This window comes from Crocodylus porosus, unplaced genomic scaffold, assembly GCF_001723895.1.
Source record: "Crocodylus porosus isolate Cpor-Errol unplaced genomic scaffold, CroPor_comp1, whole genome shotgun sequence".
NCBI classification, from domain to species: domain Eukaryota; kingdom Metazoa; phylum Chordata; order Crocodylia; family Crocodylidae; genus Crocodylus; species Crocodylus porosus.
Window position 1 is genome coordinate 62,239,621 of NW_017728909.1, and position 18,734 is coordinate 62,258,354.

The following is an 18,734-nucleotide window of genomic DNA, read 5'->3' on the forward strand; positions in this document are numbered from 1 at the left end:
TAAGGCAGAAATGAGCAAATGGTCTCAGAGTTAAGACAGTGAATATCAGTCTCTGGGACAGTCCCTACATAATACTAGACAGGTGCATTCATTGTATTCTTTGAAGATCCAAAATTGTATGTTCTCATTTTCTGATTCTAGAGTGAAGACCTTGGTATGCTTTTTAGAAGTGCTGAGCACTCAGAGATGCAAATGAAGTCCATCAGAGCAGTGCTCTGAACCTAGAAAGTGCTATACACTGCTAAATACTGAGAAAAATCAGCCATGAGCGTCTCATATTGAGAAATCAAAATGAGTGGATTTGTTTGACTTTTAATCCAGAGATTGTTTATTAGCTACACCTAGAATTGTACATGGGAATCCCAGGCAAGCACTCTGGGGAAATTAAGACCTGGGTAGTGCCACCGACTTCCTCATGCTTTCTCTCCCCATATGGTCTTAGGAAAAACTGCAGGCAAGAGGCAACCAGAGACTCAGCAACTGAGGAATTAGTCAAGCAGGGATTTTCCAAGAATTTTCTACAGTTGTCCACAGGCTGTTCACCTATTAGTCCGTGCCTGGCCCACATAACCTCTTCTTTCCTTCCCTGTATCCCTCATTTCTCTTCCCTTCCAAACAAAGGTTCCATAAGCCAGTTTGACCTAAATAATTTAAGTCTGCCACTACACTCAACCTGGTTTATCTTAAACCAGTTTTGGCCATTTTGAAAGTGGCTTATGTGCGCTGAACTTCTGTTCTGTTACAGGTTTAAACCAGTTTTTGATCATTTAAACTGTTTAATTTCTGTCCCTAGCCCCACTGTTCAAAGGGTGAATTCAGGCCTAATTCATTAAACATGCTCCTTCAAATTTACAACGCAGCAAATGCATATAGAATTTGATCCACATTAGGGCTACTATTGCATTGCTGTAGCACCTGTGAGCTCCACCCATGAACCAAAGTTCAATTATACTACATACTGTACAACAACAAGTCCCTGTTCCAAGATCAAATAGGTCACAAACCTGAAGAACAGAGGCATTACTCACTACATGAAATGAAATAGGGGCATAAAGAAAAAAAGTGATTAAGTAAATAAAAACATATTTAAGGTATTTGTATATAACCCTAAGATAACAACCCTAATATAAGGTATTCTAAGAGATACGTGGTAAGTAAACTTAACTCTGGATTTTCCTTACTTTTGAGCATATTTTTTTTCATGGCCCTAAGGTACTTCTGACTTTTTGGAATAAATTTAGCTTGTTTTCTTTTTATATATGAAGTAACAAAATCATGTAATATCATCACATAGAACTATCTGTTAAGGAGCAGCAATATACCATCACCTGCACAAACAGCATACAATAGAACAAAGGTTCCTTTTTAACCTTGCCTTTTTCCATTAATACTATCAAACCTCAGGGGTACCTTCTTCTCCATCTGTAAAGCCAGAAGTGCTAATTACCATAAACCCTACTGTACAAGATTCAGGAGGAAAGAAAGAAAATAGAACAAATATATTTTAAACCTCTAAAAATCAGTAGAAATAACTTTTATTTTTGCATAAATGTTTATGCCAATATTTTTTAACTTTCACTCTGAGACACTGTAGGAGTTCTGAATCCTATCTTCCTCACATCAGATTTGTGTAACTTAAGGGCAAAAAATCAAGAAGATGAACAATTTACATTGTTGACTCTAAGAAGTTGGGAAAGGTAGCCATTTTTAAGAGGATGATATAAAAAGTGGTCTGAAATGTTATAAATCTCTATGGTAAAGAGGATACTTGAAACAGGGAACACTGTCTTATAATGTTTTTACCTGCTTTTATAAGAGGCTAACCTGACTCATTCAGATTTGGCTTAGTTAAACTTACTTTTTTCCTTTAAATCTCAAGAATGACTATATAGTGGTCCATGCTAGGAAATTTAGTTTTATTTCAGATTCTAGCAGGAAAAGTTCACTTAACAAAATACACCACCTCATTTGACACCCTTGTTAGCAGTCTCATTACAGAAGACAAGGATGGAAAGTGACAAATCTCAGTCACCCTCTTACCTCTAGAGGCGGCCCCTGCAGAACAAGGTCGAAGCACATGGGTTGGGGTGGTGTGTGGAAGCTCGCACTGCCACTGCCTGTGCTGTACCTGTTCTGTGTCTGAGTATGGAGCTCTCCACTCTCCAAGGCTGATTGTCTGGATACCTTTCACAAGCACAAAGTTCATTTAAAAAAAGATTAAAAATAGATTTATTGCCAAAGATACCACTTATAGTGGTGGCTCATCACAGACTTTATAAAAAACAAGAAAGTTAATAACTGCTATTAATATAAATATCTTATTACCACATCTGGGAGAATGAAAATAAAGTCAAGATTCATATAAAATTGATAATTATTACATTCTCTTTCAATTCCAAATTTTTATGTGGTTTGGAGCTTAAAAATCCCTGAGAAGTGAGAGCTACAAATGGTATCTCAACATTATATATGTTGAATGTCACTACAACAAATACCTCATATATTTGATACAGATCCAGTTCTCTGTAATACAAGAGCAGTAGACAGATTTCATCTAACTTAGCACATGTTACAGCAATAATATTTCTTCAGCTTATATATGTGGTTTTTATAAGAACATGTCAACTGCCATTCTTATGATTCCTTTCTTTTTTATAAAATTACTCCTATTCTTAATAAGTTCCTTGGTTAGAAGCCTTTCAACAAGGATGTCCGGAGGAAAAAATGTGCGACAGTAACATGGCACTAAATCATAATATAAGTTAACCTGTACGACATTTTGAAATATTATTAACTCTAAGGAACAGTCACTATAACTCTTTTTAAATGTATCATAAATTACCAGGTTCAAAGAAAATAGTAAGCTGAAATGGTACTTTTTTAGCACTGTGCAAATCAACATTTCCAAAAGAGACAAGTCCCACACAGATCAAAAACTCAAAGATGTAAAAAAGTGACACAAATTTTACTTTGGCACCTTACATGTAGTATTATATTAACTTTAATTAAAATGAACACTTAGAACTATTGCAGATAAGTAACATTTACCTATCTTTTTAGATATACAAAAATCACCCTGGAATATATTCTACTTTGAGAAATGTAAGCTAGTAATCAAAATTTGTAAAAAAAATCTCTGCCCAATTGTAAATTAAAAATGACTTTAAAACAACAGTAGTGTAGCAAAATTGCACTTGGATAAATTCTTTACTATAACATAATTTTAATAATGACCAATAAATCCAGGGAAATCAATACATAATGAACACATTCAAACTCTTAACTGGAGAAACTGGCAGACACGGGGTTCTGTAACAGACATTTAAGTTCAAAGTCTCTGCTGCTTAAAGATTATTTTATATTACAATTATTATAAAATTCTATACAACATACATATGAAAATCTGGTATGATATTTAAGTGTAGCAGCTTGAAATACATTTCCATTGGGAAAAATATTCGCTGTGATGTGAATGTAGACAGACTCCTACATATGATATGGCCTTTAATTAGACTTCCCTCTCTTCCTCCCCCAACCATTTGTATACTGAACTCCTTTTCAGACTGTAAATTACATTTACAAAAGATTCACAGGACGATGTCACTAAAGATGATGAACAAACAATATGAGAGGGTAAAAGTGGCAAATCAAAATCAGAGATAGCCGAACAAAGAAATAATCACTATGCAGAGGAAGGAACTGATTAGAAGTAAAATAAATATGGATCTAACAGGATGATTTCAAAAGGCAACAGAAACCAAACTATTAATAATGATCATAGTCAACATCAATAATGGATATAATATTAATGACACTTGCATGACACTATTTAAATAATCATAGCCAGTAAATGTTTTATTCAGTATAAGCTATTCATTAATAAATGATATCTTAGCCAGTTCTGGGTAACTAAGCATTGTCAGTATTTGTTTGACAACAACATACACAGACAATCTATTAAACTGGAATTCTAAAATCACTTAATTTTATCAGCAGTTATCAAATATAGTGCTACAGACAGCTGAAATCAGTAATCAGTTTCTTCCAGGAACCAGGACTGTCATATCTTGGAAATCCTACATCTTTGATCTCAACCATGCATGATGTGGAAGGTGCATATTCCACATGAATAGCTTCCGTACTTCATGGCAAAGCCTACTGTAATCAACATGCAGGAACTCATTCCAGAAGACTCAATCATACAGCTCCCAACACTGGAGATAGAGTTGGGATTCAAAACACAATCTCTGTTACTGAGGGTCAACACACAATCTCAATCACCTGTGCACTGAACCACCATGCATGCTCTCTACGTGTCTTTCTTAAAAGATTTATACCTTAAACACAGTATTTATCTATAACCAAAATACAATTTTCTTGTCAACCAGGTCAGAGATGACACTAAGCAACTCTAAGACAACATGAACATTACGACAAAAATGCTAATAACAATCACAGTTTATCGGTTAATATTTTATTTTTGGGTAAAGTGTTTAAATAGTTAATATTTTATAAATACTTTAAATTCATCAAGAATTTTTAATGGTATAGTCCATAACTTTATTAGGATTCAGAACATTGCTAACAACTCTAACAACATTTTCTCAAAAATAGGAGGGCAATTAAAAGTAATCACTATCTAAAAAACTGAAACAAATGTTTAAGTTGTTTTTCCTCGTGTATCAGCAATTATTTACACCCAACCTTCATTATCTATTCTCCCCTGTAAAGCTATCTTAAGTCTTACTGCCTTTGGCATTATACAGATTGGGGCTTTATGTAGCATACAATATAACAGGTTAAGCTATCTGTGCCAATTTTTTTCCTCTTCCCTAAGAGGATTATATCTGCAATATGGTATGACAAATGGTTGTGAATAAGCTAGATGGTACACCTGGGCCCTAAAAAAAATAATCACACAGAATATCCAAAAAACAACTGTCTTCACTCTTCTCTAGCTGTTCTTGAAATAAAAGGAAACTAAATCTTATGACCCCAGATTGGAGAACACACATTAAAGCTGTCTATGTTTTCTCATGTTTAATATTACCCATGTTGCATATATTTTCAATTCTTTTATTTAACCAGCAGAACAGGTTTCACTGTTATTGTTCGGTTTTCTTTTATGGTTAGTCTTTGTTTTTCTTTCATACAAAATCTTTAAAAAAGAGGAAATCTTATGAAATTATTTTCAGGGGGTCTTAATGACATATTTTCACTCCATTAACTGTACTTGCCTTATTCAAATTTCAAATAGAAGCACTGATTTTCTGTAGCAAAAATATCTTATGCAACCCATTTTTTTCTTCTAAATAGAAAACATAGCAAATTGCATTGGATGGGTGATAATGAAAAAGCAACATCATTTATTAATTTTGTATAAGTTATCCTCCGCCCTAGAGATTCCTTGGAGGGGAAGAACATGTCTGAATTTCACCATACAGTGCCACAGGCAGAAAGTGAGAGAAACTAAACAAGCACATCCTGAAGGGAGAGAAAATGCCTGCAGCAGCAAATGACCTACTACATACCTCACTAGCAAGTTTTTGATGTTATAATTTGTTAATTTCAGGGAAAAAAAGACAATTACCAACAGTTTTAGTATGTTCTAGAGGAACTATTTCACTTTTTAAAGTTTTTGATCAAAAACGACATACGTTGCTCAAAAGAGCTGTATATTTTCAAAAGATTATGATCCTGAGTAAATTTCCATGACAAGCTTTTAGCTAGATTTATTTCCTTATTAGCTACAGTAGCAAAGTGCATTATAAAAATTGTGTTAAAATAAGGATGAAGCATGAAAAAAAAATTTTTTATATGAATTTCTATGTATTAATACTTTTAATACTTTCTGGCCTGATGCATAGTAAGCAAAAGATAATTTTATTCAAATATGCATTTCATGGTATGAATAAGCAAGCATATATCTCCCAATTGAATTGATAATACTTTTTAGTAATGATTCATTTGAAAAAATCAACAGTATATTGGCAATTTAGTATAATCATATTTATATACTCTACCTATATCCACACATACAATATTATGTATGTCATATATAATAATATAATATTAGGGAAAAATGTAAGTGTAGGTTAATTGACATGTACTTTTGTAATGATATATATACTTAATTAACTAGCAGTGTTTGTTAGCTAACTTATTATAGGAACAACATATTAAAAACATTAATGCTACCTGATAATATAACTACATATATTACAGAAAATATGGTCTTTACTCATGTTCATGTGTATACTTATATTAATTACTTTAGTGCTTGTAATGAAACCATGAAAAGTTAATAAAAGTAGCATTTTAAAATTAATGCATTTTCCAAAATAAACATACTGGGCACATCCAGTTGAACACGCAGGTGCACTTCCCCCAGGACAAATAACAGCAGCATATAGTTGTGCCACTGCAACTTGTCCCCAGGGAATGCTCATACACGCAGGTTCTGGTGCACAGCAAGTTGACTCGTGGGGTAAGGCAAGCTGGGGCCAGCACCTGGGCTGGTCCCAACAACCTTACCTGGGGTTCTGGGGACTTCCCAGGGCTCCAGCAGTGGCAATCCTGCATGCAGAGCCTGGGTGGCAGCTGGAGCATGGCTCCAGCCAGTGAGGATCTGGTTTCAGATGGCACATTCTGCCACTATGTACACCACTAAACTTTTTTCAGGCACAGGTTTTTTTTTACACCAGGATCTCCCGTGTCAAAAAAACTGCCATGCTTCTAATTAGCAGCACAGTGAATGCTTGCATGTGCAGCATGTGCACTTTGCAGCACCGCAAACTGCACGTGCATGCTCATCTGGATGTGCCCAGCCAGAGTAAATAAAAAACATATAGTACTGTCCATTAAGATTATTTTCCATGCAAAAAGGGGAAAAAAAATCTTCCAGCTTCTAATATCACTATTTATAATTATAATTTCTTGTTCCAGATGGACATAATATACAGCTGTGTGAACACACACAAAAAAACGCTAATAGAGCTATTAGAAATTTTTTAGATGAACTGAAAAGCTCTTACAAGAAGTCTCAGGTAACACACATTTTAAAATATGAGAAAACTTCACTTAAAACAGTGAAACACAATCACTGGGTGCATCTACAGGTGCAATTAATTTGACACAATAAATTCTGGGGCTGTTCTCACTTGAGCCAACTGTTCCTAGGCACAGCGCCTACATGTACATCCAGGAGAGCAGCAGTTTAAGCCAGGGTGGAGCAAGTTCCCAGCTGGCTGAGCTGACCAGGCATAATGTATGTATGCCCCACAGCCACTGTCTGCACATGTGTTTTGGTGCAGCAAAGCACTCCACCATAAGACAGTACTGTCCCCGACAGTACAGTACTGTTCCAGACAATACTATCCAACAGAGGAGTTGATTAGTTTACTGCACACTAATACCAGTGCATGTGTAGACTGTGATGTTTTACTGTGGAGCTAATTAAATGAAAACACACGTGTAGATGCACCCACTGTAAGGCAAATAAACCAAAGTAATACATTAGATTATTTTTTGTAATGACTGTTTTATTCAGTCCAATATGAGCAACTATGTACCTCCCACCTGCTCCGCATACTCAAATACTTCCATGAATCAAAACTAATAGAAAAAACCCTTATTATCTTCTACATAGAATTCCTACTAAATGGCTTCTAAACACATTTTATGTTCACACTCAAAAAGGTAACTACAGCATTTATGCATTTATAGTGAGATTATATATAAAAATCAATGAAGTGTTACATTTATTAAGAACATGCTGAAGATCTATGTAGAAAGAGCTTCATCTTCCATTCCTTGAACATCTAGGCTAGGGACAGACATTAAACATGAACTGGTTTAAGTGATCAGAAACTGAACAGAACAGAACAGATGTTCAGTGCACATAAACCAGTTTGAAAATGGCTGAAACTGGTTGAGATCAACCTGGTTGAATGCAGTATTAGACTTAACTGATTTGGCTCAAATCCATTTATGCGATGTCTCTCCCAGACCTCTTGCTGGTTTAAGTTAAATCAGAGTCCCCCCAGCATCCCAATATGCTCTTTGGGCTGGGCAGGGCTCTCTGTTCCACAGCAGGGCTTGGAGCTCAGCACAGACTGCAGGCATCCTTCCTCCCCCTCTAACCCGATCTGGGATGTCTGTCCAGTTACGAAGTGATTTAGCGTAGCCAGGTTAGACTAACCTGCAAAGATTGAATCAATTCAGGCTCTGGCTTCTTGAATGTCTTTCCCTAGTTAAACATCTAACGAAAGCCACAATCCTACAGCAAAGCTCCATGCAGGCAAACCTTTGAATGTTCTCGACATGGGCATACTGGTTTTTATTTAGGATCTATTTATAGGCATGGTGTCTTAATCAATGAAAGTTTGGGCACACAGTAAATGTATATCCACCACCACAAGCCTGTAACATTATGTGCATTAAAAAACTATCAAAACAACATCAACTATTTATAAAATACAGGTCTCACTTGGAGATAAAATGGAAGGAAAATAATTAATCCTATATTTTAAAAAAAATTAGATTATGCATGCACTGTAAGTCATGTTCATTTACTCTCCAAAAGTGCTAGGAAGAATTTTACTTTTCTTTAAGGAAAATGAAAAGTGCAAATACTAAATAATTAACAAAGTATAGGACCCTTTTTGTAACATATCAATTCCTATTTATCAATATTTGGCATTTTCTGTATAAACAGTATTACTTTAAAATTTTTTCAAAACAGTTTGAAAAAAATAATTAATGTGAAAAAATTAAAATTCTAGATCCACCATATATTTAGTAATCATGGAAATCAAGTATTAAGAATAAAATAATATTAACACCACTTCAGTGTATTAACTTATAAATTATCTTGCTTTCTGTGACCCAAAGCACTATTTTCTTTAAAATATTATTAACTTCTCTTATTCTTCCACCATTTGTAGATGAGACATATGTTTTATGCTTATTAGCTAAAGCTAAAACATCAAGATATACCTATCTGAACAAGAAGGACTATAATTTAAGTGATTTATTTAGCAAACCTAAACATTACAATACTGGAGGTCAATAATCCTTAGAGTTATCTGACCACAGAAATATGAATACTTTAACCAATTAAAATACAGGTTTTGGTTAAAACCAAATAAATCTTGCCATGGATTGATTTTGTAGCACCACATAACATTCAGAAAAAAGCTCACGGGTTGAAAAAAAACAAAAGGGAAAATACAATGTAAGTGCAAACCTGACCTATCTCTAATCTTTTCTTTTCAAACCTAGGCTACTCAAGAAACTTGAACTAATTATTCCATTTTATTGATGGCATTTTTCTCTAGGGAAGTTATTTAAAAAGTTTAACCCCTGAGCAAGTCATGGCTTCTCCTGCCTTTGAAAGTGTCAAGTGCATTGATTATAACTGCAGGAAGTGTTACCTTCTACCCAGAGAATCTCACCCTGCACAATCTTAAACACTGTCTCTCTCCCAAAATGGCTTTGATTCAGCAATTCAGACCGCTTCAGCTGATATTAAAGGCAGAAGCACCACAGAAAAGGGATCAGCAGTTAAAACGAAATACAAAGGGGAAAAAAACCAGATCTTGGATATAGTAGCACAAAGCTTGAGAGAAAAGCAGATTTGAAAAAGACATCAGAGTGACTAAAAAAAGAACAACATGACAGAAATTAAACAAGATTTTTATGTTCGCCTTCTATGCATTTAAACTCATCTCAACCCCTATTGAAATTCTGATCATACCCAAACCCCAAGGCTTTTGACATACTTTCAAAAATCCACACCCCCTCTTTCTCTTTTCTAAGTCTCCAGAGTCACTGCTAGGTATCCAACAAGTTGAAGGGAAAAAGAAGAATTCTAATATGCATATGAAGCAATAGGAAAACCATTTTATCCTCACATTAAACTTTGTTGCTAAAATGATTGTGATCCATTTTAAATATTCAGTGTGTGTTTTCATCCCCATACTTAACCAGTGAAAAGAAAACATAAATGGTTTGAAACATTCATCTTTTCAAGTCAGATGTATACAAAAAGGCTCAATAGTATTTTGCTTGCGTCAGAGATAAAGGAAAAACAGAATAATGCAAGATGCAATAAGACATTAAGGCAAGCTATTCACTAGAATACAAGAAGTCAGCATATGTTTAATTAACTCAGCAGTTTCATTATTATGTAGGAAAGAACACCAAAAGAATGTAGATACAAACAGCTACTGCAACAAGGCATATATATTTCTATGCATGTATTTTAGAAATGGTGCCCAAAAATTCCAGAAGGTAATTGGATTTTCAGAACTGCAAGTGGGTTTTTTCCAATTCAGTCATGACAGGGCCAGAAGGTAATGATACATCTGCCATGATGCAACAAGCAGACCTGTCTTCTGTCAAGAGTTGAAATCATAAAGGAATAAGCTGTCGTTAACAACCTCTCTCCAAACACTAGAGCTGTCATCTCATTGTTTTCCTTTGCTGGCATGGGGGCTGGTGTGGGCTTATATACTCTGTCAGTTCAATATTACTCTCAGCTTTTAACCTTTTCTTCCATTTTTTTCACTTAAGGAATTTTCTATGAAGATTATTATATAACATTCTGTATTTTGAGATCAATTGGTATTAATTATAATAAATTATATAACTTTTTTCTGTTTGGAAATCTTTATTTCACACTAGTACATTTCTGACAAAAAGCTAGAAGATACAACATATATTTTCTATTACAATTACAATACTTCTTCAGTTTTCTTTCAGAGTTTAATATGCTTTAGGCCAGTTGTCCTCCAAGATTCATTTAGTAGGGTACCATAACTTGTATTTATATATTTAGAAGGATCTCATACTTGTAAAATAACTTTTAACAGTGATACTTAAACTAGAAATAAATAGCTTTAAAAACAAGATTGCTGTATTTTAATACTAAGACATATATATTGCATACGTATTCTACTTAAATAAATGTAATACTGATATCAGATTGTTACTGATTGAGAGTAAAAACTTACCTACATTATTGGTACTTCTATGAAATGTCTACTTACAGTAATTTAACAATGACTGAACAATTCCTATGTGACTGATAAAGCACTTCGACAGTTTGCAAATAATCATGTGCAGTCAACTTAATGCCTTATTGCACCAATGTATTTAACAGAAAATGTATCAAAATATTTATCTGAAGGTTAGAAATAACTGCATAAGCAACAATATAAAACATCCTCATTCCCATATTGAAATGATGTAACCTAAGCATAAACAGTATTTTCCCCCTCATCTAACAAATGATATGTTCTGAACATTCAAAGTTAGGTAATATTTACCCATATATGTTATCCATTTTTCTGTTTTCTAGCTCAACTTAAATTGGTTCCCCAGGATGGATTTCTAGTATATAGTATTTCAAGCATAGTCAATAAAAATGATCATAATATTTAAGTCTCAGCTTTTGCAACTGGCTGTTTTTTGCCAAGGCCCTAAAATAATTAAACTATTGAAAAAATAAATTACTAACCAGAAACTCCAATAAACGATCTAGAAATTCACTCTCTGTCCCTCCAATTTTCCGGTTTGGATTAGTTGGTTGTTCTACTTAACTCAGTTATTAAACAACCAAAATTGTATACTCTCATATCTTGTTCACTATTCCTAGTGAAAATTACAAAAACAATTCTAAACAGTTTTGGAAGCTTAGAATTAAATCTGAGTAGAAAAACGAGTATTTTACGTAAAAAAAATATTTTTTGCAATGCCTACTTCCATGAATAAGAAGCTTTATCAAGAATTACCCAAAGAAACTACCTACTAGAAATGGATCTGAGAATAGAGTAAAACACTATGAATGTGAAGAAAACAATAGCTGAAAGTCTTATGTTTTATTAGACATGGCTGAAAGATTTCTGTGTATAATGACCTTGTCAGATAAGCTCCAGATATTTAATCCATTCATGAATGGGTAGATTAATTTCTGGTTGCTGTTGTATTTTGTCCAATAGATAACCAACTCTTCATAAAGGGGGAAGCTGTCATTTTTATGCTATTACCCCTCCACCCCCATTAGGAATTATGCATTCTCTATTTTTTTTAAACATCTTTTAAGTAAAACCTTTCAAATAGTGCTGAAAAGGAAATTACTAAGTAATTCTTGAACAACTGAAAAGTAACACTTTATAAACTTTATAAATGATTTAAATGCATTCCAAAATATTCTAACTGCATTTAAAAATATTTAGAAGAATACATATTCTTCTAAAATATGCCACAGTTCACTTTAAGCATTCTCGAGACTATGGAGAGTTTAGACAATGGATATACTAAAAGCTTCCAAAGCTACAGAAAGTAGCTAAGAGGTTCCCTATTGTAATACAGTAAGCGGTGCAGTGAACTGGTGACTGGTGCTCTATCCTGTCTCCAGAAAAATGAGTCAATGGTATGTGGATTCCAAATCTTTGTTCAAAGTCCAAACTTTGGTTGACCTTGTTCTTATTCCTCCAGGAACAAGCTTCCTACTCAGGTAGATCAACTTCAGTTTCTCCTTGCCTCCCACTTTTCAGACCTTGAGGTAAGAAATGTTTTCCTCTAAACAACACAGAAGAGATCACACCAGGAAGTAGCAGCCAGCTTCTTCATTATCTTGTGCTGATTCACTTTTAACAATAGTATTATCAGCAGTGTTTAACAATAGTACTGATATGACTGATATATAAAAATATTCCTAAAGGACTAGTCAAATTGCCTCTTGTGTTTCTTTTATTCCATAACTTTTGTTAGAGTGCCAATCCTGGTGTATCTTATATCTGATATTTATCCCTATGTGTTGCCTCAACTGTTCTGAAAACTCTGAAAGCTTTATCTGCTGGTTCCTTTATTACAGTGAGCAAGAAATTCTGTAGATCTCTGAAATGTAGTTGTATCCCTAAGTTCACAAACTTCATAGTATACTCATGGAGAATACTATCAGGACTTTAAAAAAAGAATACTCATCCCCCTCCAGCTAAGAAATAAACTCAATAGCCAGGGTGCAATATACTAGTGCTGACTCATCTCCTAAGCATAACATGATAGGAAACGGATTCTCTTTTTTTTGGACATTTCCAAATTTTTCCTATTCTGCTGAGACTTTATTGCGACCTTTCAACTTTTTCATGAAAACATGCAAGCTGAGAGAGATCCCTCATAATGCATCATAACTAACAGCCTGATTGTTGGGTCACTCAGCTGGGATAGGGGAATCCAAGATTCTACTCCTCCCTTACCTAGGAGGAGGACTGAGGTCTTCAAGACTCAAACAGGTCTCGCGTATCTCAGGGAAGTGCCCACACTGCTTAGCTAAAGAAAAACAGTCTCACATTTTCTCCTTTTGGATGTGTTCCATTTTCTATAAACAATTATATAATTATTAGGTGAGAGAAAGAGAAAACCTAATTTATGCCCATGGCTAAGCCAATCACCAGGAATATGGGTGATTCCAATTCAATTTATAACATTCAGAAAACAGATCTTGGCATGCCTTTTCAGGTGACATTTCAGTGCCTGTTTACTTCTTTCCTTTTAACCTCTTTTCTCCTCATTTTTCTTGAGTTCTTTAACATTTCTCCTTTATTTTATCAGTTTTCCTCTTGCACATCTTCCTCCAATTTTTTTTCCCAATGGCAAACTTTTACATTCTAAAATACCCTTTAACACTTCCCCTCTGTTATACATAGGTCTAGAAAATGTTAACCAACACTCTTTATTCAAAAGATTAAGTATACTAATGAAAATTATTAAAAAAAAAAAAGATGGAAAAAGGCCACTGCCTAGGGGCAATGCAAAGGCAAGAACAAAAGCGACTCTTAAGCTGATGGGATGTCTACCTAGGTGCCCTTCACTGGGCTCTGTTAGAGGTTTCATTTAACCAGCTGTTATAGACTTGACAAATTTTAAACCCTTTCCCTTGAGCCCTTTTACTCCATTAGCTGGAAGGTAAAAGAAGGAACCTTTTTTGTCCATTTCCTCCACCTTATGCCCCAGCTTGCTCCAACCCTCTGCTACTCCCCCAGCTTTCTGGTTGTAAGGACATGACTTTGCTTACTAGCCCCTGTGTTCAGGCTCTCCCCAGTGAGTAGTTAGTCTCTTTGGCTCTAGTATTGATTAGCATTTTGCAAAGTGAAAAACAAACTTCTCTAATCCTTGATAATTTCACCACCACCTAGAGGAGTCTGAATAGCAGCACTAAAAACTTATGCAATTCTTACATTGACTAACTTCATAGTTGGAAAATCCATGAGAAGCAACAGAGGTACTAAAATTGTCTGCACATTGAGATAGACTGCCCTCTGTATCAGTTTATGTGCAGATATCATTTAAAATGTTATTTTCACAACTACGTAACAAACATCTTTTATTTTATAAGTGAAAATCAGGTTTTCCTGATGCTAGTGGAAGTCACCAATATAAACTTCCTGCTCACGATAGTGAGTAGAAATGTTAAGTCCTAGATACTATTCTCAGGAGATTCAGGCAGTATATTTAAGTAAGATATCATGTTGCACCCCACTTCCCCCTTCAGTCTGGTAAACTTATCAAGGAAATCTGTTCTGAAAATGTTGGCAAACAGTAAGACTTTTCCTTAATTAGAAGACCTAGAAGAAAGCCAAGGCAAATATCAAAACCAAGACAAGCAGCAAAACATAAGTAATCACTTAATAAATTCTAGTCAAGCTATTTAATCTAAATAGAAGGCAGGGCAGAATGGCACCTTAGACAACATGGTTCAGAGAGGCAACAGTTTACTTCCTCAGATGCTACCATAGGCTGTTGCTGCCTCACTGAACCATGTCATCTAAGGTGCCACTCTGCCCTGCCTTCTGCCTGACTTCAGGCTAACATAGCTAAGTACCTCTTTGACAAATAATATATGATTGCCTTTTTATTAGACACATATTCAGCCTATACCCCATGAAAATATAGCTAACAGTAGGCACATCTACACATGCATATTAATGCGCTTGAATAAAGCAATTCATTGAATATTAATGCACTCCAGGACCACATCACATTAAGCTTGGGCAGAGCAGCCCGGGCTGGCAGATGGTCCAGGGGGGTCAGCCAGCTAGCCTGGGGCTGCTCCCCCTGGCTCAATGTGCAGTGGAGGGACAGGCTGGCGCAAGAGGGTATTTCAGTGCAGGGCTAGCTGGCAGGCAGTCCTGCACTGAAGCACCATCACAGTCCAGCTAGCCAGGGCAGCATCTACAGGTCCACTGCTGTGGAGTTTTTTACTCCATAGCATGATACTACTTGTATTTACAAGTAATATCCTGCTGCAGAGTAAATTAGTTTAATCCAGCCTAATAAGGGCACACATGTAAACACGTGACATTTACTGCACAGCTAAGTAGTCTACTGTGCAGTAAGCAGCTCATGGAGACACACCCAATGTTATCTTTCTTGAGCACACTTTGACTGATTTTGAATACCTTCAAAGGAGTTTGATTTGTATAAATAGCATATTTTATCACATATCAACCACTGCCCCTCAAATAAGAGGCACCTTATTTTGGGAAGGCAAAATGAAGAAAAAAAAGATTTTTCCAGAGTCATGACTGAATGCTGGCTACAAGGAGGACAGAGTCTGTTCTTCGGCCTTACCCTGTCACAGCTGCCGCTGAACAGGTCAGCCAAAATCTACTAGCACTTCACCAGCAGCTCACAGATTCATAGAAGCAGGGCTGGAAGGGACCTTGTAGATCATCAAGTCTGACCACCTGCCCTGGGCAGGAGAGAAAACTGGGCTTAAATGTCCCCAGCCAGATAGACGTCAAGCCTCCTCTTAAAGACCCCCCAGGGTAGAAGCTATCACCACTCGCCTTGGAAGTTGGTTCCAGATCCTAGCTGTCTAGACTATGAAGTAGTGCCTTCGGATGTCTAGTTTAAACCTACTCTCTAACAACTTGTGGCCGTTATTCCTTGTTACCCTAGGGGGCGCTAGGGGGAACAGGGTCTCTCCCAGTGAGTTTATAGACGGCCACCAGATCCCGCCTCAGCCTTCTCTTGTGAAGGCTGAACAGGTTAAGGTCCCATAGCTTCTCTTCATAGGGTCTTCCCTGCTGTCTCCAGATCATGCGAGCGGCCCTCCTTTGGACCCTCTCAATGCTGTCCGCATCCCTCCTGAACTGCGGTGCCCAGAAATGAACACAATACTCCATCTGCGGCCTGACCAGTGTTGCATAGAGGGGGAGGACCTTGGCCCTGCTTGAGATGCATCTGTGGATACACGACAAGGTACGGTTAGCCCTACTGACCGTGACCTCGCATTGTCGGCCCATGTTCATCTTGGTGACAGAGCTAAACTTCTAACTTTTGGCTGAACAGGAAGGGGGAGGTGAGTGATGCTAAAGAACAGATTCCTCCCCTGTTGCATGGGGCCAGGAAGGAGGCAGACCCCCAACAGGTATTCCAGTGTCCCCATGCCTTCATTCTGGTGTAGAAATCAGCTTCCTCACTAAGGGCTTTGTTACACTTTACACTATAAGCTTCTCAAATGTTGATTGGTGTTACTGTTAGCTCGAGTTTACAGTAGCTATATGTTCATGTACAGTAGTTTCAAGTTCTCTGACTCTTCCCAAACTGCACAGCTGTGACCTGTCACTAGGGGGTTGGTGGGCAGGGGCTTAACTAGGAGCTACAGCTGTGAGCTGCCACTAGAGAGCTGGTGAGCCAGGGTTGGAAAGACGGGTTGATGGAGGGTAGGTGGGGTAGTGAGGGGAGAACATGAGGCTGGAAGGGAGAGAGTTTTAATGATGGGGACTATGTAGTAAAATGGGAGGTGGAAAGGCAATGGGTAGGAATGGTAGCTCGGGGGTAGCGAAATGAAGGAAGTCAGTCACTGAAGTCACTAAGGGATAGAATAAAAAGAAGTAAAAAAATTTAAAAAGAAATACAGAGTAAGTACATTAAAGAAAGCCTCATGTTTTAATAAATTAAGATTGAGATTGGGATTGGGACTGGGATTGAGATTGGGAAGTCCCATCTCATAGGAACCACAATCTAGCACACTACCTTGCTCCACACTCCTCTACCCCTAGCCCTCCATCCAGGACTGGCCTTTATCCAGGTGAACTGCCCATCCAGGTCACACCTCCAGGATCAGGAGGCGCACTTGGCTAGGTACCCATACCACCCCATGGACAGTTGAGTTCAGGGGGCAGAAAGTCTGCCCACACAGAACAAGAAGATGGGGGGAGGGGACACTACATCCTGGGATGCTGAAGGACTGAAACTTGGGTGGTTTATCTCTGGGGAGTGGCCACATGAGCTGGGTAATAGGGATCAGAGATAAACTTGCCCAGGAATGGCATAACTTCAAAATGCCTAAAAGGTGCTTACTACTAGTTTATACATCTAAATGTGTGGACAATCCAGGAGTTAAGAGCTTCCTGAGCTGGCTAAAATAACTGTGCAACAAAGCTTTTAGACATACACCCGATTTTGGATGTCTAACTTCTGGGGGGAAAGGTATGGGTCATATGTCAGTAACACTAAGTATTTAGTAGTATCTAGATTCTAAGACACATTAAAATTGTCTACAGTCTGTCATTGTATCAAACACATCATACACTCTAATTCTATTTAGTGAATCATTTTACTGTGGTATTAGGTATAAAACCTAAATATATAACATAATATATTTACCAATGTTTTAACCATAAGTGCTATGTTATTTTGGTGATACTAATCAACAACAACACAGGTATGTGAACTATATTTATGAGGACTAAAACTGTGAAGCCTAGTGCGAGTCATAATGATTATGTTCATTTAGGTATTTGCTTTTTGTTTTTTGTCTTTTCTGGGAAAAATAAACAAATTAAAAATGCAGAACTCTTAACACTTCTTTCAGAATCTACTAAAAAGTTACTGCCTTGATTAACATATCCCATTCTTTAGCATAAGCTAAACATTTATTTTAATCTTACTTAATATTTTTCTTTCACAAAGTACAATACTTCAGCAGAAAATTGTGTGCCACAGAACAAACTAAACCATCACTGGCATCCCAGCCAGTTTTCCACAGTTACAGCCAAGTGCTTATTTCACTTACACTCAACATTTTGATGATGACCTCACTTTGAACTTTTAACAAAAACATTTAAATAAAAAGTGCTCACAACATACAAAGCATCACTGCAAAAATTACAGATGCACTTGGCAAAACATTTATAAGAAGACTGTAATGAACAGGAGCATTAAGAATAACACATTCAAGTTAATGTATAAGTAATCCAAAAATACTAAAAACATTATACATGGTTTTCAAATGATTCTTACAGGAAGTTTTAAGTGTGTTTTATGGAGGAAAGTATGAATTTTAATTTTAATAGTCACAATGTTCCAAAATCTGCACAAGTTGCACTTTGCTTTCTTGTGCTACTACTTTTCCTTTACCATATGGAGGAAACATACAAATGGTAAACATCTTAAATTTTAAACTATGGATAAATGAAGCAAAATATATCACTAATTAAAGCAATTGCCATAATAAGATTTGGTGAACTAAAAATACTACACTAGCAAAATTTGGTAGATGCTTAAGAAAGCTTGCTGTTATCAAGTTATCATGAAAGCTCATGCTAAGAGGAGCTTTATAAGAGACATTTGAGTGAGAATACACAAATCTGATGAAATATAAAAGAAAACACTTCAAATCTTAACAACTCATGGAATTCTTTTTGTATTCTTCCTTTTTA

At 36.2% G+C, this 18,734-nt stretch overlaps 1 protein-coding gene across 5 annotated transcripts in view; it reads right to left on the reverse strand.

Annotated features, from left to right (window-relative positions):
• The window catches only part of FAM172A (family with sequence similarity 172 member A), a 405,744-nt gene that overhangs the window by 273,271 nt on the left and 113,739 nt on the right, over positions 1–18,734 (reverse strand). The gene's annotated exons all lie outside the window — the stretch shown is intronic.